Raw genomic sequence first — 18,231 nt, forward strand, 5'->3', positions numbered from 1 at the left:
TTTTTCCAGTTGATATAGAGAATGAGGAAAAGTAAGAGTGCTATCTGCTATATATCCATCCCGGAAGGCTAGGGACATGTCTGTTGTAGTTCATCATCTTTTCTTCAATATCTACTGCACATAAACAGGATTGTAGAAATACTGTTGGCTCAACAGACAAAAGATACAAGAAACTTTAACAGAAGAAATGTTTAATATCACCAAAATGTATAAAGTTACATTTGGAACTGTTTTTCTTTCAAATGGCAGGAAGGTGTGGAAGACTTGCTAGGGAAATATTGTGACTCTAATTTCAAAGCCAATTTGTAGTCAATGGGGAAGGGACATCATCTTAGATCCTTTAATTCAAAGTTGTATTGCAGTTTATTGGAGGGAGCACTACATTTTCCACAAACAAGGACTCCTTAAATCAATAATTGTTACTCTTTTAGGGGGATAAAGACCTTTGATAATCATGAAAAACATGGACTTTATGAAAAATTTTATATAAATACATAAAAATTGTCTCAGGCTAATTCTGCAGATTTGCAGACCTCCTTAAAGCTCAAGCATGGATGCCAGATTGGAATCCTTGAGACAGGCAAAAGCACTTGCCCTACTTCCCCCAAATTCTTCTTCTTTTTTTTTTAAGGTTTATTTATTTTTGAAAGAAAGAGCACAGGCAGGGAAAGGGCAGACAGAGAGGGGGACAGAGGATTTGAAGCAGGTTCTAAGCTGATAGCAGCAAGCCCCATGTGGGGCTTGAACCCTCAAACCATGAGATCACCACCTGGGCCAAAGTCAGACACTCAACCAACCGAGCCACTCAGGTGCCCCTTCCCCCAAACTTCTTAAACTCTGCTTTTACTCTGACAATAACTGAGAAAGTGTGGTTGAGGCCTGTACACATGATGTAGCTACACAGTTTGATTGTGTGAATAAATAGTATGGAAACTAACCCTGTAAATTCAGGTATTGACCAAAAATAGGCAATATCTATTTTAGAAATATTTGGGTAATAGATACTAATCAAAGTACTTGTATATTTTTTCTACCAGAATATTTAAGAAAAGAAAAAATATATAATAATACATTTGTTTTATATCCCAATGTATAATAATACATTTGTTTAAATATCCCAAGATATTTACTTGGAAGCTTGATATTCCTTGGGGAGCAAACTAAATTTCCAGAGTTGCTCCACAAATTAAAAATATTTCCTTGTGCCTATTTTTCCAACTGTTTTCACTGTACACATCCTAACTGGAAAGAACTACTTTAAAATTTTATTATTGATTCTTTTGCATCATAAATATTTCCTTAAAAAATTTTTAATGTTTTTAAATTTATTTTTGAGATAGAGAGAGACACAGAGTGTGAGCAGGGGAGGGGCAGAGAGAGGGAGACACAGAATCTGAAGCAGGCTCCAGGTTCTGAGCTGTCAGCATAGAGCCCAATGCAGGGCTCGAACTCACAAACCGTGAGACCATGACCAGAGTCAAAGTCAGATGTTTAACTGACTGAGCCATCCAGGTGCCATGTATCATAAATATTTCTAAAGCAATCTTTAGCCCAAACTAGGTGACGGTAATCGATTTTATGAATACAAGTTAATGAAGTTTCACTACATAGTGTGAAGATACTCAAAATCAACTAAGCTTGAAACCTCTTTATCTTCTTTGTTCCAGATTCTTTCCTTATTCAAAAGGCCTCCTCTTTCCAGGGGACTCATGGTTCTGTTAGTCACATTGTCAATCTACCAATATCAGGTGTTAAATAACAAGCAGGATTCTTCTTTATCATGACAACCCTTTTGTTTGAACTACTTAAGCTATAGTTACAACAGATGAAATGGATCACTTTTTAAAAATTATTAATGCCGTGAGAATGGTATCAACTGGTACCAGAATTTAGTACTGTGCAATTCTGCCACGTGTGCTAGGGCTTGGTAAAGTAAAACAAGAGTATTCTGGAGACCCGGTTTGTTGCAGTGACCAAATAGCTGGTTATAGCACCCATTGTGAAATTACACGTGGAAAATAAAAGCATCTATAAAAGAACAGAATCTAGTTGGATTCTAACTACATGGCCACCAAAAACCTCTACAACCCTTTCTCACAGATATACAGGAACATGTGGCTTTTATCAGAGGCAAAAAGGGCTCCATGCAGTAGTTTTATTTAGGCAATTAAACAAAGATTCAGAGTTCTGCTTCCTTAAACCAAAGAGCTTGAGTACTGATCCTTCTTTGTTTATAATTAACAATGTCTCTAGGATGTTTTTCCTAAAGAAAGTGATCATTATAAACATTTTAAGTCTATGGAGAAAAGCTTATATTTTCACAACTAAATATTTAACCATTTATCCAATAAAATCTGTACATTTTCAGTTATTGGTTTAACTCTCTCTCACTGGCCTTAGAACTTAGAAACATGTGACTTCTCTTTATAAACGCTTCATCATAAGCGCGTAACTGAATGACCAGCCTTTTCCGTGGAGGAAATCACCCTCTGTGAATCACAGTAGACTTAATCAATAGACTTATATTTCCATTTCTACAGCCAAGCTCCAAGCTCCAATCCAATAATGACATGTGATCATACTGTCAATTTCTGGTTCGATGATAAAATGTTTTGTTTTTATATGCTAATGCCAGGTGCTGAATTTAAGTGCTTATTTTATCATCATTCTTGACAATTCAAAACTTATTAGCATTTTTTAAAAATTAGAATTTCTCAGCTTGGGAGAAGTTCAGGGAGGATTGCTGGGAGATAGCATTAGACCCAGGTGTTCCTGAAAGCTGGCTCCACTTCCTTATGCTGCTCCATGGAAAAACGGACTTACTTTCTGGCTCAAGTTATATCTTCCTTTTATTGAGTTATATATCTCAAGGTCTTACAGTCTTTTCTCCTTCTTAGGAGAAGTAATTGGGGGCAGATGGGAATCCGATATAGTATAATTTTGGCAAAGCAGAAAATATGTTACACTCCTGATTAAATACTAGCTGTGCCCCTCACCCCAAAGGGTGTTAAGTGTCATGAGAGCAGGAACATGGTCTGTTCTGTTCCCTACGGAATCCTCAATGCTTGAAACAATGTCTGGCGCATGGAGGGAACTCAGCCAGAACTGGCTGAATGAGTGAACGAATCCAGTATTTAGGATTATATGAATCTGGCTTTAGGATAAGAAGCCTAAGTTCCCAAGTAGCATCGAGGTTCTTAAAGATTACTAAGAAGATTCTTAATTATAAACATTCTTCAAATTCACAGGGAAAATTCTACTCTGAAGTGATCCCATGGCCTTTATATATTTTATAGTATCCTGAGCTGCTAAGTTGTTAAAGACCCTCACAAGTGAATACATCAGCTACATTTATTTTTATGTACAGAATCACTAAATTTTTCAAATTAGGTTCACTTTATATATTTTAAGAGAATTTTTCAAAAATCACTGGGTTTAGTATTAAACAAGTACTAGACAGCTGTACTTCATGGCCGTTTTAACTCACTTAGACTCAAATCGTTAGAGTTCCAAAGTGTTCTTTGCTTGAAATCTGGATTTTTATGAGGAAAATCTACATCACCAATAATTCTGGGAAATTTTAGAAGCTTTTCGACTCGTGTCTAATCATTTGAGCCTGTCAACAGCGGAAAGGCCATCTATCCTGGGAAAAGGTGAACACCTGGTCAGAGCATGAACTCTGCAGCCAGAGTATGTGTGAGAGGACCCCAGACAAGTCACTCACCAGGAAATTACTTGTCCTTTCCTTGCCTTTCTTTCTCATCTGTAAAGTGGGCACGATTGTCATACCACTCTCATAGGCTTGTTATGAGACTGCCGGAATTCATGTTTTAGAAGCTTTAGAACAGTAACTGGAACATAAGTGTTCTGCTAAACAAACAAACAAACAAACAAACAAACAAGAAACACATAATAGTTGATGCTAAATGGCTTTCATCCAGAGATTTTTTTTTAAAGTTTATTTATTTATTTCGAGAGAGCAGGAGCAGGGGAGGGGCAGAGAGAGAGGGAGACAGAAAATCCCAAGCAAGCTCCAGACTATTAGATGAGGGGTTCTGGAACTCACGAACTATGAGATCATGACCTGAGCTGAAATACAGAGTCAAATGCCTCACCACCTAAGCCACCCAGGTGCCCCCAGAGATGTTATAAAAGAGATTTTTGCATGTTCAGAAAGATAACCTCTAAATTCCCTGCCAGTGCTAAATTCTGCTGTTTTGCTCACCTCTGTGTACCCTGCTCCTCTAAAACATGCCTACCCAGTGCATCCCAAACATTCTCCATTCACTTTAAACCTTCATTTGTGCCTTTGGAGAATGGACCTGCCTGCCCTTCTCTAGTTTATCCATACCTATCATCCTCTCCATTCCACTTTTCTTCTTCTGGGCAGCGCAGTCTCTATAGAGTGTTTCATTGCTATATATGATTCTCTCATTGTTTAATGTGCAATTATTGTCTTCCCAATCAGATTGTAAGTCTCTTGAGAATAGTCTGACACCTCACTTAATGTTTCCCGGCACATAAGTAAGTATTTGTTGGATGAATAAATGGGGGCGGGGGGGATAAACTGGGAATCCACCTTCTGGTGATAATTAAATGCAAGTTAGGTGGAGTGTATATTCAATGTTTAGACAATTAATGAGCAGTTCTTATTACTAAAGAAGTTTTGGTTCATAATCCCCCACACACACTTTTTTTTGGGTCTGATCTACTGTTGGTGAAACATTTGTAGATTAGCTGGTTCCCCTTCATTCCTTCTCTTCTGAAATGTGTGGTAAAGTAAAAATGCCTAGAGCAATAATTTGTGGATAAAAAACAGCTGCACATGAGAAATAATTGATGTGGTTTTAAAATTACTCTGAGGTGGAAATTAAAATGCCTTTTCAACCTATGCTCTAAAAAATGCTAAAGCTAATGCCTTAAAATTCATGAAATGGAAGCAGAGGAAGACACAAATTTTTGGATAGCTAATTGCTTTTAAATAAGTAGAGTTTTAACTTTTGTACATAATATTTTAAAAAATCCAGTTCTGAGAGGACTTAGCTGTAGTTAAAGAAAATCTCATCTACACCCTTAGTAATGTGAATGTAATGTTTTTCCATAATTACAAATAAGAAAGCTAATCACTTTGGTTTCTTTGTAAGTTACCTTCTTAATGTCTTTGTGGTTTTAGTTCTTTTTTGTACTGTACCTCTGGCATTTTCCAAGGAGTGACCCAAATGGCAAACCTTCTTTATTTATCCTTTTTCCCTAAGGGAGGTTATTTCTACTGGGCTGCCCTAATTCACTTACACCTGGTGTGCAGGTATGTGAATGATGCCAGACATCGGAACAAGATCGGAAGATTCGCAGAATAACAACAATACAAATCACATCAACGTGACACAGATGATATTTGATTGAATTTTTTTTATCTAGATCTACATAGACCCCTTCTTTCTGAACTTGCAAAAATACTTTTATTCTATTCACTTGTTCCTTCATCTGAAATTCTTCTTTCTAAAAGATGTGCTTGTTAAGAAAATTCTAATTCACTGGTTTTTCTTTACATAGAGAATGTCTGAAAAATATTTAAAAATGAATACTTTCCTTCAGAAGGAAATTAAGCAGGAAATAGAAAAGGTTTTAGTCATTATTCTTTAAATTGCTGTATCTCTTAGCTAATTCACACAGGAAGCCTGAAAATTAAGCAGCATTAAAATGTGATGAGTCACTAGCATATTTCCCTGCTTGATTTGAGCCTGTTGTTCATTTCACTTCTTCATAAACAGTAGTTACACATAAAGATTAAAAATATGTCCGTGTATTTTATTTTATCTTTGAGCCCTAAGATTTGTGATGTTTAGCAGGATCTGTATAAAAAGATAAAATATTCTAAGTGTTTATCACATTTACTATATTCTAACAGTTTGATTTGTTAGGGAATTTGTCAGGAAATTATATAAATATTGTAGTTTAAACATATGCATGGATTTGGGGAAAAGTTACAGGCTCAGATAATAAAAGACAACAACTTCCAACTAAGTATCTGAAGTTCAAAATAGGATTAAAGCAATGATTACAATATAATAAAATTAGGCAGATGGGCAGAAGGGCTTGAATTTCAATCATATGTTAAATATATTTAGGCATTTAGAGTGGAGATATTTGTTTCCCTATGAACACTTTATTGACAAATTTTAAAAAATCAATTAACAAAATTTAATTTTGCAAGTAGATGGACAAAGTATAAAAGAAATAACTCACATAAGTGCATAGTATGTGCAAGGCACTATTCCTAGGACTTTCTATATATTGATTCATGTAATCCTCATAGCAAACCTATTAAGAAGATATTATTACTATCCCAATTTACAGATGAGGAAACTTAGGCATACAGAGGATAGATAATTCACTCAAAGTCAGTCTGCTAGTGAGAAGAATATCTGGGGTTCTAAACTACAGTGAAAATGTCAGAGTCTGGGTTCTTAACCATTTCACCATTCTGCCTTTGCAGGATGATCAATAATCTGTTAATTCACTTGTGTTAAAGCAATATGTGTTTGATGAAAATGGTAACTCATGGTATGCTGTATCACGTTACAACACAGAATATCCAAATAAGTTACATAGAGTTTTTAAAAACATGAGCATATGCTAGAAATCACATCTTGGGCTACAGAAACTGAAGACACAGAGTGATACTGAAATTTTCTTTAGGCTAATTAGGAAAAAAAATGTCCACTGCACCTGATAGGAAAAAGATAAATAATAGTTAGCTTTTATTAAATGCTTACTAAGTGCCAAGCATTTTTCTAAGTTCTTTAATTAACTTATTTAATCCTATCAAAACCTATAAGATACATATTACTACTATTCCCACTTTATGAAAGAGGTTAAGTGAAAGGTAACATGCTCACCCTGTCCTTGCCCACCTCTATTCTTTATTCCTGGAGATTTCTGGATCTTTGGTGTTTTCTTGTTTTATTTTGGTGGGTAATTTAGAAAGTGTATTGTATTGTATTGTATTGTATTGTATTGTATTGTATTGTAGAGAGAGAGAGAGTGCGCAAGCCGGGGTGAAGGGCAGAGGGAGGTAGAGAGACAGAATCCCAAGCAGACTCCACACCCAGTGTGAATCCCAATGTGGGGATCAATCCCTTGACTCCAAGATCATGACCTGAGCCGAAATCAAGAGTCAAGAATCAGATGCTCAACCAAAATGAGCCACACAGGTGCCCCTAATTTAGAAACTTTTAGATGGATTTTTCTGGTAAGGAAGTTTGGAATCTTTGAGTTGAAGGATAATTGCTGCTTAATGACAGAATGTAGGGGGCAGGGGACCCTTTAAGGCATTTTACTTTCTACTTGCTATGTAACTACTGCATAATCTAGTTTTGTAGAATGGTAATGACGAGGAACTTTTCAAAACCCTGACTCTGTCTCTTAGGTGGTTTTGTGGAAGTTACTTAACCTCCAAAGACAGTGCTCTTGAATTGATTATAGGGAAGCATCTCTACCTTGTAGGGAAGGGACAGTAGGGGTGTAGGGATGGGAGGAGAAAACTGAATGTGAAAGGGAATGAAAGAGGCAGAAGGTTATGCAAGTATCTAAAAATGTTTCTTCCTACCGTCATTCAACATTTTCCATTACCTATTTGATGTTCTCTGTTTAATGATGAAATCTGTTCAATTTCTGTCAGCTTCTTCTTAGTCATATGAGAATTTTCTAGAACGAATGTGCTTGTATGAGAACTGACCTACCAGGCCCACCCATGCTGTTATAGTGAGATCACTTTTTGCAGCACTTGTTCTCAGTCTGTTTGCCATCTTTTCTGATGTGTCACCAATCCTGGCTGAGAACCACACCCACAGAAACAACTCAGAAACAGATTTGCTTTAGCCGCATGTGACATTGGTGAGTTGGAATATTTTTAACTAGGTCACATAGCTATCTAATAGATCATCCTTCCTCCATTTTCAACAGATATTTATTGAGAACTTATTTTTGCCCAGCACCAGTGATATAAATATGAACTCATCACAGTTGCTGCCCCTGGTCTCCTCATAGTAGCATCAAGCCTAATATGCCTTATACATTCCCAGGACAAATTATTTTATTTTTAAAACTTAAGTTGCTTTCCAACTCTTGACTATTCACAACATTTTCTTATAACCTGTAGTCTAGATTTTTGCCTTCGCTTTAACTCCTATGTTAGCATCATTATCTGCCAATACATTAGAGCACCCAAATTTACCCTTTTCTATCAAGGTCATGATTGATTTACACTTATTTTGGCTCCATCCGACAGATGCTTTTTTTTTTTTTTTTTTTTGATAGTGAAAGTTGCATGTGCTTACCAAAGTACCTAACATATGTTATTTCCTTTGTGGCATTACCCCTCTGAGAGGTCTTGACCTGTGATATCCAATACTGAATGAATGAGTGAGTGAAAAAATACATATATATGTATATATTATTTACAGCTCTAGATGTGCAGCTACAAAGATGAACTGGGTACAATCTCTGATCTTTTTTCTCTAAAATTAAGACCTACCTTTCTTTTTTTTTTTTTTTAATTTTTTTTTTCAACGTTTTTTATTTATTTTTGGGACAGAGAGAGACAAAGCATGAACGGGGGAGGGGCAGAGAGAGGGAGACACAGAATCTGAAACAGGCTCCAGGCTCTGAGCCATCAGCCCAGAGCCTGACACGGGGCTCGAACTCACAGACCACGAGATCGTGACCTGGCTGAAGTCGGACGCTTAACCGATTGCGCCACCCAGGCGCCCCAAGACCTACCTTTCTAAAGAGAACTTTATGGTTTCAATCAGATAAAATTAATTTTGACCTTGCTTGGGCATGCAATGAAGAGTTCAAAAGGTTGCAATTGAAAATCTGGTGTCATTGTATGTTTGGCATGCTTCATTATCACTGACATTTCTTAGTGAGAAAGTAACAACTATGCTATGTAAACCTTTCTCTCTCTTTTTAAAAGACTTTTTAATGTCAGAAACTATGTTCCAGTGTAGCCTAAATCTGGAGCTAAGCATTCATTATTATTATCACCATCTTACCATTATCCTTATCTCATCACAAATATTATTATTACTAATAATAATTGTATTAGTTTTATGTTGATTCTTCCCCCCAAAGAATTCCTCCCCAACTCTTCCCATTTTTTTCTCATCCTAATTGTATTTATATAAATAGAGTGACGATTTACTTAATTACACAATACTAAAGTAAAGAACATTGAATAAATACTGATTTGGGATAGGAGAAGGAGATTGCCATACTAAAGTTATATTATAGTAACATGTCTTCCAAACAGAATATTTTTCTGCTTATAGCCATACAGTCTTTTTGAAACCCACTTAGGGTTATTTTAGAGTCAGATATTTGTAGACTATCACTACTTACTTGAGAGATAACTCACAGTCCTAATTAGACAGAAAAGTAAAATACATAGACAAGGTTACCACATTAGCCTTGCAGGTTGTGCACTGCACAATTCCAGAGCATGCCATTCACAGAGACGGTGATGCGAGTGATGCCTCTGATGTTGTACAACAAAGCAATCTACATGTTTGGAAGTACTGGAAACATTATAGGAAGAAATAAAGAGCACTTCACTAAAAGTGTTAGATAGACCCATAGTCATCTCAAAGAAATTTTATTTTTAAATTAAGTTTTTCCTGGCAACCATGAGTGTTAAGAAGTAATTTGAATAAAAAGAGAGATAATTTCTCAATAAGGAATTGATTTCACAATCAGTATTCAGTTTCACAAAAACATACCATTGGAAATGAGAAAATTTAATTTAGAACATGGACTTAGAAAGTATATAAAGAACGATTCAACTAGTAGAAAAGGTAAAGATATGGGAAATAATTAAAGATAAGATATGAATCTGGCAATAGTGAATATAACTTGAATTCTCTTAGCACAAAACACCTAGTGCTGTGTAAAAAAGAAGAAAACATCTTTTAAACACACTGCTTACCTCATGAGATAATAAAGAAGAGCACCAGCCTTCCAATATTGTGACTATTCAAAATGTACTGAATGTTCTAGCCATTGTAATTAGCAAAGAAAAACAAATAAAAGTTATAAGGATTGTAAACAAAGAAACAAATGGACTATTGTGCATATTGTATGGTTGTTTATAGAGAAGAATCCAAAAGACTACAAATTATTAGAACCAAGAATCTAATGAGGTTGTTAGATAAAAGATCAATATACAAAAAAAAGTCAATTACATTCCAATATACCAACAACAGAGACTTAAAAAATATTATTTTTAAAAAAATATAATTTATAAAAAAACCAAAAATAGTGTCTAGAAGTAAGTCTAATAAAAGACTGGCAAGATTTTTATGAAGAAAATTATAAAAATCTATTGAAATGTCTAAAAGAGGACCTAGATACATGGAGAGTTATACCATGTCCATAAAAAAATAAATTCAATTTCCTAAAGATGTAAACATTCCTAAAATTAACTATAAACATAATATAATTTCAATTCAACCCAACCAAACAAATGTGAGTAGTAGAACAGAATTGAGTTGCTGGTATTTGAGGTGAATCTGAAATTCTTTGGGGAGCCTGGTAGAGTTACCAGTACTTCTAAGATAAAACCTGTACTTCTAAAAAATAAAACCTGTAAACTCTATTATCGAAAGGATGAAATGCTCAGATATGTACTGCAAACAGGAAGCTATTTTATTTACCAAGAACTGGAATACTTATGTCAATATTAAGAAAGGAAGAATGATTTCTTGGCAAAGGAATTGCTGTCTCAATTGCAAGATGGCATTTTTCATTTGTGACTCAAAAGGGAAGTCTGGAATACATGCTCCATGCCTAAGATCTAGAATCTATGTTTCCAGATCTAGAGAGGAGAATGTTTTTAGCAAGTGCACCCTGCCACACATGAGAGCATCGAAAGCATCCAGAGGTATCTGAATGACTATACTTCACCCAAAGGCCACTTGTTAAACTATAACAGACATGCCACCTGTCCTTCAGAGGCCAATAGGTGATCTTTGAACAGCACTGGAGTTAAAAAGTAAACCTATGCTTCACGTTTTTGCATTGTTGTAACTAAAATACAACAACTGACTTAACATAAGTATGCAGTCAATGTTTGCTTCTAAGATTGGCTCAGTGTTTACATTTTAAAGGAAGAACACATTTATTATGAAAAAGATTTCCCAAATAGTCTTATTGCTTTTGAAGCAGCTTTTAAAACTATAATACTATGTAATCAACCAAACTTTCTCTACTGGCTATTACCTTTCCAACTCTATACCCATGAGTTGGTGATATTTTACAGTGAAAACAGGCTCAGTTCAAAACACAAGATTATAGATGCTCTTTTTAAGTGTCATATTGTTGCTTTTTTCATTAAAATTATGAATTCTAAAGAAGACTGATAAAGATAAAATCCTTGGGCAATAAGTTTTGTTTTTTTTTTCAAATAGGGATCATTCAGAATATGGAAAAATCTCAGACTAGTGACGTGATTGGTGTTTCCTTTCAACATTTTCTTCTGTGTTTCTGGCTCACCCTCTTACCCAGCTTTTCCTCTCATACATCCTTTTCATTGTTAGAAAGAGGTAATAGACAAAAACTAAAAACTTCATGGAAAGCACATATGGAAATCTGTTTCCTACAATATAAGCTTTAAATGTAATTTAGCTTTCTATTTACTTTTCTGTTGTCTTGCTCACTAGTTGCTAAAAGTAAGTAGAATTTGAAAAGGGTGAAAACAGTAAGGATATAGATGACTTGAAGAGATCAATTTAATTGAGTTAACATTTATAGAATACTCTATCCAACCACAGCAGAATATGCATTTTCTCAAGTGGAATGAAATGGAAACCATAATGGAATTAGGCTAAAAAATAAATAACAGAAGGATAGCTAGAAAACCCCCAAATATTTGGAAATTAAACAACATACCTCTAAATAACCCATGGGTCAAAGAAGAAATCTCCAGAGAAATTTGAAATGTTTTGAATTTAAAAAATAAAAACACAGTTTACCAAAATTTGTGGAACAAAGCAAAACCAGTCTGCTTAGAGGGAAATTTACAGCATTAAATGCATATGCTAGAAAAGAAGAAAGATCTGGGGCACCTGGGTGGCCCAGTCAGTTGAGCAATCGACTCTTGATTTCAGCTCAGGTCAAGATCCCAGGGTAGTGGGATTGAGCCCCACATCAGACTCCATAATGAGCACGGAGACTGCTTCGATTCTCTCTTTCTCCCTCTGCTCCTCTCCCTTGTCTGTGCAGTCTCTCTCTCTCTCGAAAAGTAAAAAAATTAATTTTTAAAAAAAAGAAGAAGAAAGATCTAAAATCAAAAGCTAAGTTTCCACCTTAGGAAACTAGTGAAAAGAGTGAAATAAAACTGATTAGCAAGCACAGAAAAAAATTTCAATTTACATACAATCCAATCAAAGAAATGCAAATTTTAAAATATCACTTTCCACATAGTGAATTAAGAAATTTATATTTCTAAAATATAATACCCAGTGCTGGTAGGAGTGAGGTAAACAGGCACCACATATTAGTGCAACCCTTTTGAAAAAGAAATTTGGCAATGTGGCTTTAATGTAACTTTTCCTTGTCCTGGTGTTTCCATTTTAATGATTACAAAGAAATAATCCCAGATTAAGAAAATATTTAAATCACAAAGATATTCATAAAAGTATTATTTATAACAGCAAAAATTTGAAAATAGCCCAAGTGTCCAAATAAATGTGGCATTAAGTAGAACAAAGTATATGCACTTGCTGGAACAGTATGTGGTCATGAAAATTGATGTTTTGGGAGAATTTCTAATAATAATAATAATAATAATAATAAGTGAAAAAGAGTATGGAACAAAAATTGTATGAATACAAATAAGATCAGAAAGAAATGTGCCAAAATGAAAACTAGTTTCTTGGGATGATGAGTTTGCCCTTCTTGCCGTTTTTCTACATTTCCCAAAGACCCTTGAAGGACATGATGGATTTGCTCATGAGTTTTGGAGATACATGGCTTGCATTATAGTCTCAGCTCTGCTGCTAGTCTCAATTCTCATTTGTTAAAGTGAGGATGATGACTAAAGTTCTCCTCCTAGGTGACTGCAAGGATTGAAGATAATGTATGTAGAGTGTTTAGCACAGGGCCTGCCATACATTGAGTCCCCAGTAAATGCTAGCTATCATTATTGGTTATAATAAGGGAGAAAAAAGCCCTATCAAAATTTCAAGTTCATTCACATTTGCACAGGGGAGTTTTTACATCTATATACGACTCTATTTACTTATCCCTTTGGATGATATACATATTCAAGACATTTATTTACTGATTGAAGGATATTTTGAGTCCATAAAGGGGCAATTGAATATCCTTTTGTGTACAAGAAAGAAAGAAAGAAAGAAAGAAAGAAAGAAAGAAAAGAAAGAAAGAAAAGAGAAAAAAGAAAAGAAAAGAAAAGAAAAAAGAAAAGAAAACATATGCTAGGAAGCCTTAAGTGTACTGAACTCTCTGTGTGTATTTAAAAGTACTATATCCAGGACCACACCAGTGAGACGGAGAAAAGAATTTGAAGCTACTGGCTTTAGCTACTTATTACCTCAAGTGTGCAGGTTTTGTTTTGTTTTGTTTTTTCAGAGTAAGAGATAGTAATCTGTACTTCCTTCTTTTCCCCTGCTGGCTGGATGTGAGTCCAGAGAAATGATAGTTTCACAGAACAAATTTCCTATAGGGTCATTAGTAGACTAAGAAATCCCCTGATGCCTCAGGATTCTTTTTAATAAAAATTTCAATGTTGTTTAAACAGTGTTAATACAATTCTCCATATTTTTGTCACCAAAAACGGAATTCTGTCGATAATAGGAATATCATGTATTCTAACAATTATTAGTAATTTTAAAGAAGATTCCTTCTCTGCTTGCAATAAAACTTGCATTTACTCAAAGATTCCTGAAAGAGGGAAGAAAGTGGGAAAATGATGTACTATCCCTTTATGATGAAGAAATCTTCTATAGTTATGTTACAGAGACCAACTGCATGCATGAAAAAGTGCTTGGACTTCACCAAAACAATGAATATTTTTGTATTGATTTTGTGTTAACTTTGGCTTTGAGGTTTTAATTCCTCAAATTTCATAGGGAATATTTCTGTGAGTAAATAGCATTTATAAGTAGAGAAGGTTTAAGGTAGAAAATTGAAGGTGTTATTTTGAATTTTGCACGAACATAAATGAACTTTTTATTATAGCCTTGGATGTCTATGTCTATGGACTTCCAATGTCTTTTACCACTCATTTGCAGGGTTTTTTATAAAAAAAATTAATGTTTATTTACCTGAGAGAGACAGAGAGAGAGAGACACTTGATCTTAGCCAAAAGGCCAAGAAGCGATTAGAGAGAGAAAGAGAGAGACAGAGAGCAAGTAGGGGAGGGGCAGAGAGAGAGGGAGACACAGAATCCAAAGCAGGCTCCAGGCTGTGAGCTGTCAGCACAGAGCCTGACGCTAGGCTAGAACCCACCAACCTGGAGATCATGACCTGAGCCGAAATGGGATGCTCAACCAACTGAGCCACCCAGTTGCCCCTCACGTGCAGGTCTTTAAAATGCATTGATACCCTGAAGCTATTACTTGAGCTGTAAGCATTGTGTAGTGAAGTTCTTCTGATATTCCTAGTAACTGAATCTCTCTTCTATGGTGAGGTCCATCATACTGAATTTAGGGTTAAAGCAAATGGTGTCAGAGATTTGCCCTCTAAATTGCATTGTAACCTTGTGAGGTTTAAATTAAAAATTCTCAGAAATATGTTTACATTTGAAATTGCAGTGCAATTTTTCAGGGAAATTAAGGGAAATATCCAGGGAAATTAAGATCTATCATGTTAAAGTTAGACCAGGAGCATAGCTAGCTTAATAAGTAGTTTGAATACATTGTCCTATATTATTTATTTTGAAATCCTACCTATAGACAAAGGTGTTTTTTTTTTTTTTTAAATCAAATTGTTTCTTTAGGAAATTGTGGTCTTTTAAAAACTGTTTTTCTAATATTTTGAGAATAGTTTCTTTGATTTTAAACTAAAGAGCCAGAAAATTTTAGCAAAACATTTGTATTCTTGATTGCTGATGTAAGAGTCACTGGACACAGAGAAAGTTCAAACCCAATTCAGTCACTAACCCTAACAAGCTGTCTAACTTTGAATACCCTCGAGCCTACAGTAGATATGCTTTAGGTTTTAAATGTATAATCTCAATGGTCCTCAGTTGTTGTTGTTGTTGTTGTTGTTGTTTTTTCATGTTGAAAAAAGAGACTGGCCTAAATAACTTCCAAGGTCTTTCCTACACTAATGTTTTATCATGATAATTACAAATTATCTAAAGTTACAATACTGATGGTAAGTGTTCTTTAAAATATCCTGCTTCTCTTGGGGATTTCTTTCTGTTTATTGTTTCAACTGTAACCTTGTGTAAATGATTCCTAAACCTGTATCTGGAGACTTCACTGCTCTGCTAAACTCCGAAGCCAGATTAACTGTCTGCTGGAGGTGACTAGCCTGCTATTCTATCTAAATCAACTTTTTCTAAATGCAATCGGCCATTTCCTATTGGTCCACCTCCCAGACTAGCTGGTTCTCCTGGTTCTCCTATTCTGAAATTTCCTGGTTCTCCTATTTCTGAAAAAGAAACTATCACTTTTTTCAACTAACCAGATTCAGAGCCACCAAGTCATTCTTAACTTCTTTGGCCAATCCCACCACCAAACGATTACAAAGTCCTGTGAATTCTTTGTTTTTGTTTTTTTTTTCTCAATCGCTCTCTGTTTTTCCATTTGCCCTATCACCACCTTGGTTTGGACTCAGCTCTTGTCATAGACAAGCCCTTCACTTCTCTTCTAGATCCTCTCTTCTCTTATCTATTATATGCCATTTCCAGATAATGACAACTATAATAATGTAATTTCCCAACACAAATCAGCCTGACTCACCAAAGCCTTTAACTGGTCTTAGTATACTTTTTCCTCCCCGTCTCCTCCTGATCCCCTGGATTCCCTTCTAATGGATGCTACTCATTGTGAACATATAGGTGTGGCCTGAGCATTTGTGTGACCAGCACCAGCAAGGCTTGCCTATATCTGCCACCACAGCCATCCAAACCTACCCAATCTTAGGACCGAGTTTGGTCCACATCCTTCACATAGCTCTTCTCACCTCCCAAGCCCAATGTGTTCAACCTGCTGCTAATTGCCTACTTTATATGCCACTCTTCAGGTCCTGCTTTATCATATTCTGCCTTAAGCTGTTCTATTTTTGAAATAAAAATGCAACCATAACAATTATATGGTATTGCTAAAATTTTAGAAGCCAGAAAAACAATCATCTCTAACATACTGATATATTCCATGCCTTTTTCATATGTATATTTCCCATAGTTATAATTGAAACATAAATATAATTGTGTTTCCTGGTTGTTTTTTTCCCCACTCAATGGATAAGAAAAAAAAAACTATAGTTGAGGATAATATAGTATAAATACAATTGTGCTTCCTGGGTTCCCCCCCCCCCCCCACTCAGTACAGAAGGGGAAAAACAACATAGTTGAGAATAATATAGTAATACAAAGGAGGATAGAAAGACTACTAACCCAGTTGGAGGGGGAGAAGGTGTCACAGCAGTTTAACTGAATTTTTGAGAATTTGCCAGAGTTAGCCAGAAGGAGGAGAGAAGGGGCATGAAGTTCCATTGTCCATCTCAAAGACCACAGGTAGCTCACTGTGGGTGGGGCTAGAGAGCTTGTGGCCGGGAGCTGATTGATACATCACAGAAGGTCTGAGCGCCAAGCAAGCAGCATGAATTCCATCTGTCAATGATGGGGAGCCACGAAATATGCTAATAGGTGCTTGGACCAAATACACTGATGAAATTGCTAACTTTTGATGACATATACAGCTGTCTACTCAATATTCAACCTCCTTTTCTTTCCAGTAGGAGCCTGGTTTTGTTCAGAGTGGCAACAAGCCCAATTAAAATATTCACCTCCCTATGGGGCTCCTGAGTGGCTGAGTCGGTAGAGCATCTGACTCTTGATTTCAGCTCAGGTCATGATCTTGCGGTTTGTGGGATCAAGTTCCACACAGCAAGTGCAGAGCCTGCTTGGAATTCTCTCTCTCCCTCTCTCAAAATAGATAAATAAACATTTGAAAATAAAATACTCGCCTCCCCAGATTTCCTTTTGACCTGCAGAAGCCACAGCATGCAGTTCTGGACAATTAGATATAAGAAGGTGTATAAGGCTGCTGGGAAAGCTTTTGAAGACTAACCCGGAATATATCTTTTTCCCTTCTCTTTTTTTCCATTTCTCTTGCCTAGAATGGGGACACATGTCTTAGAGGTAGAGCAGCCGTATTTTCACCATGAGGAAGAAAACCACACAAGTCCTGATGACCTTCTCGCGCAGCTGCACTAGTACCAGATTCTATGCCTCCTGTACACCGTTTATCATGAGAAGAAAATCAATCTGTTTGGTTAAGCTACTGAGTTGGGTTCATGCAACTGACTGTAATCCTGTCTAATATCATATCCATTTCTTGGGGGTTTGAAATGAACTTAGTGTTAAAGATTCTGAGAAGTCTGTTTAACTTAACGTTAAGATTATTTGACTACAGAACTCTTTTTCCTCAGAACACTTCGTATATCTCACTGTACAAGAGTGTTCTGCAGAAGTTTGGAAAATGCGACTCTTTTTGTGTTGATCTAGTAGATGGGTAGTTGTGACATTTCACAGGATAGGCAATATGGGAGGAATGACATGTTAGGGGAGAAAGATGATGAGTTTAGTTTTGAATGTGTTGAATTTGAGGTGTCTAAGTAGAGCTGTTCATTGACAGTTGGGTATTCATCCCTAAATCTCATAAGTGAGATTGGGTAATAAGCAGGAAGATGGCGGTTAATAAACTGTGATTGTCAAAGTAGAAAACATTCTAGGAGTGTTTTTAACCAATGAAGACATTGGCAGTTTACTGTTGAAATCTTCCTCTAACTGCCTCATCATGCTACCTCTCTTGTAAAAGGAAATGAAGAAGATTCCACTTAAAATCAGACACACTGGATATGATGAGCACTGGGTATTGTATATAAGTGATGAGTTACTAAATTCTACTCCTGAAACCAATATTATACTACATGTTAATTAACTAGAATTTAAATAAACATTTGAAACGAATTTTAAAAAAT

This window comes from Neofelis nebulosa, chromosome 8 (genome assembly GCF_028018385.1).
Source record: "Neofelis nebulosa isolate mNeoNeb1 chromosome 8, mNeoNeb1.pri, whole genome shotgun sequence".
NCBI lineage: Eukaryota > Metazoa > Chordata > Mammalia > Carnivora > Felidae > Neofelis > Neofelis nebulosa.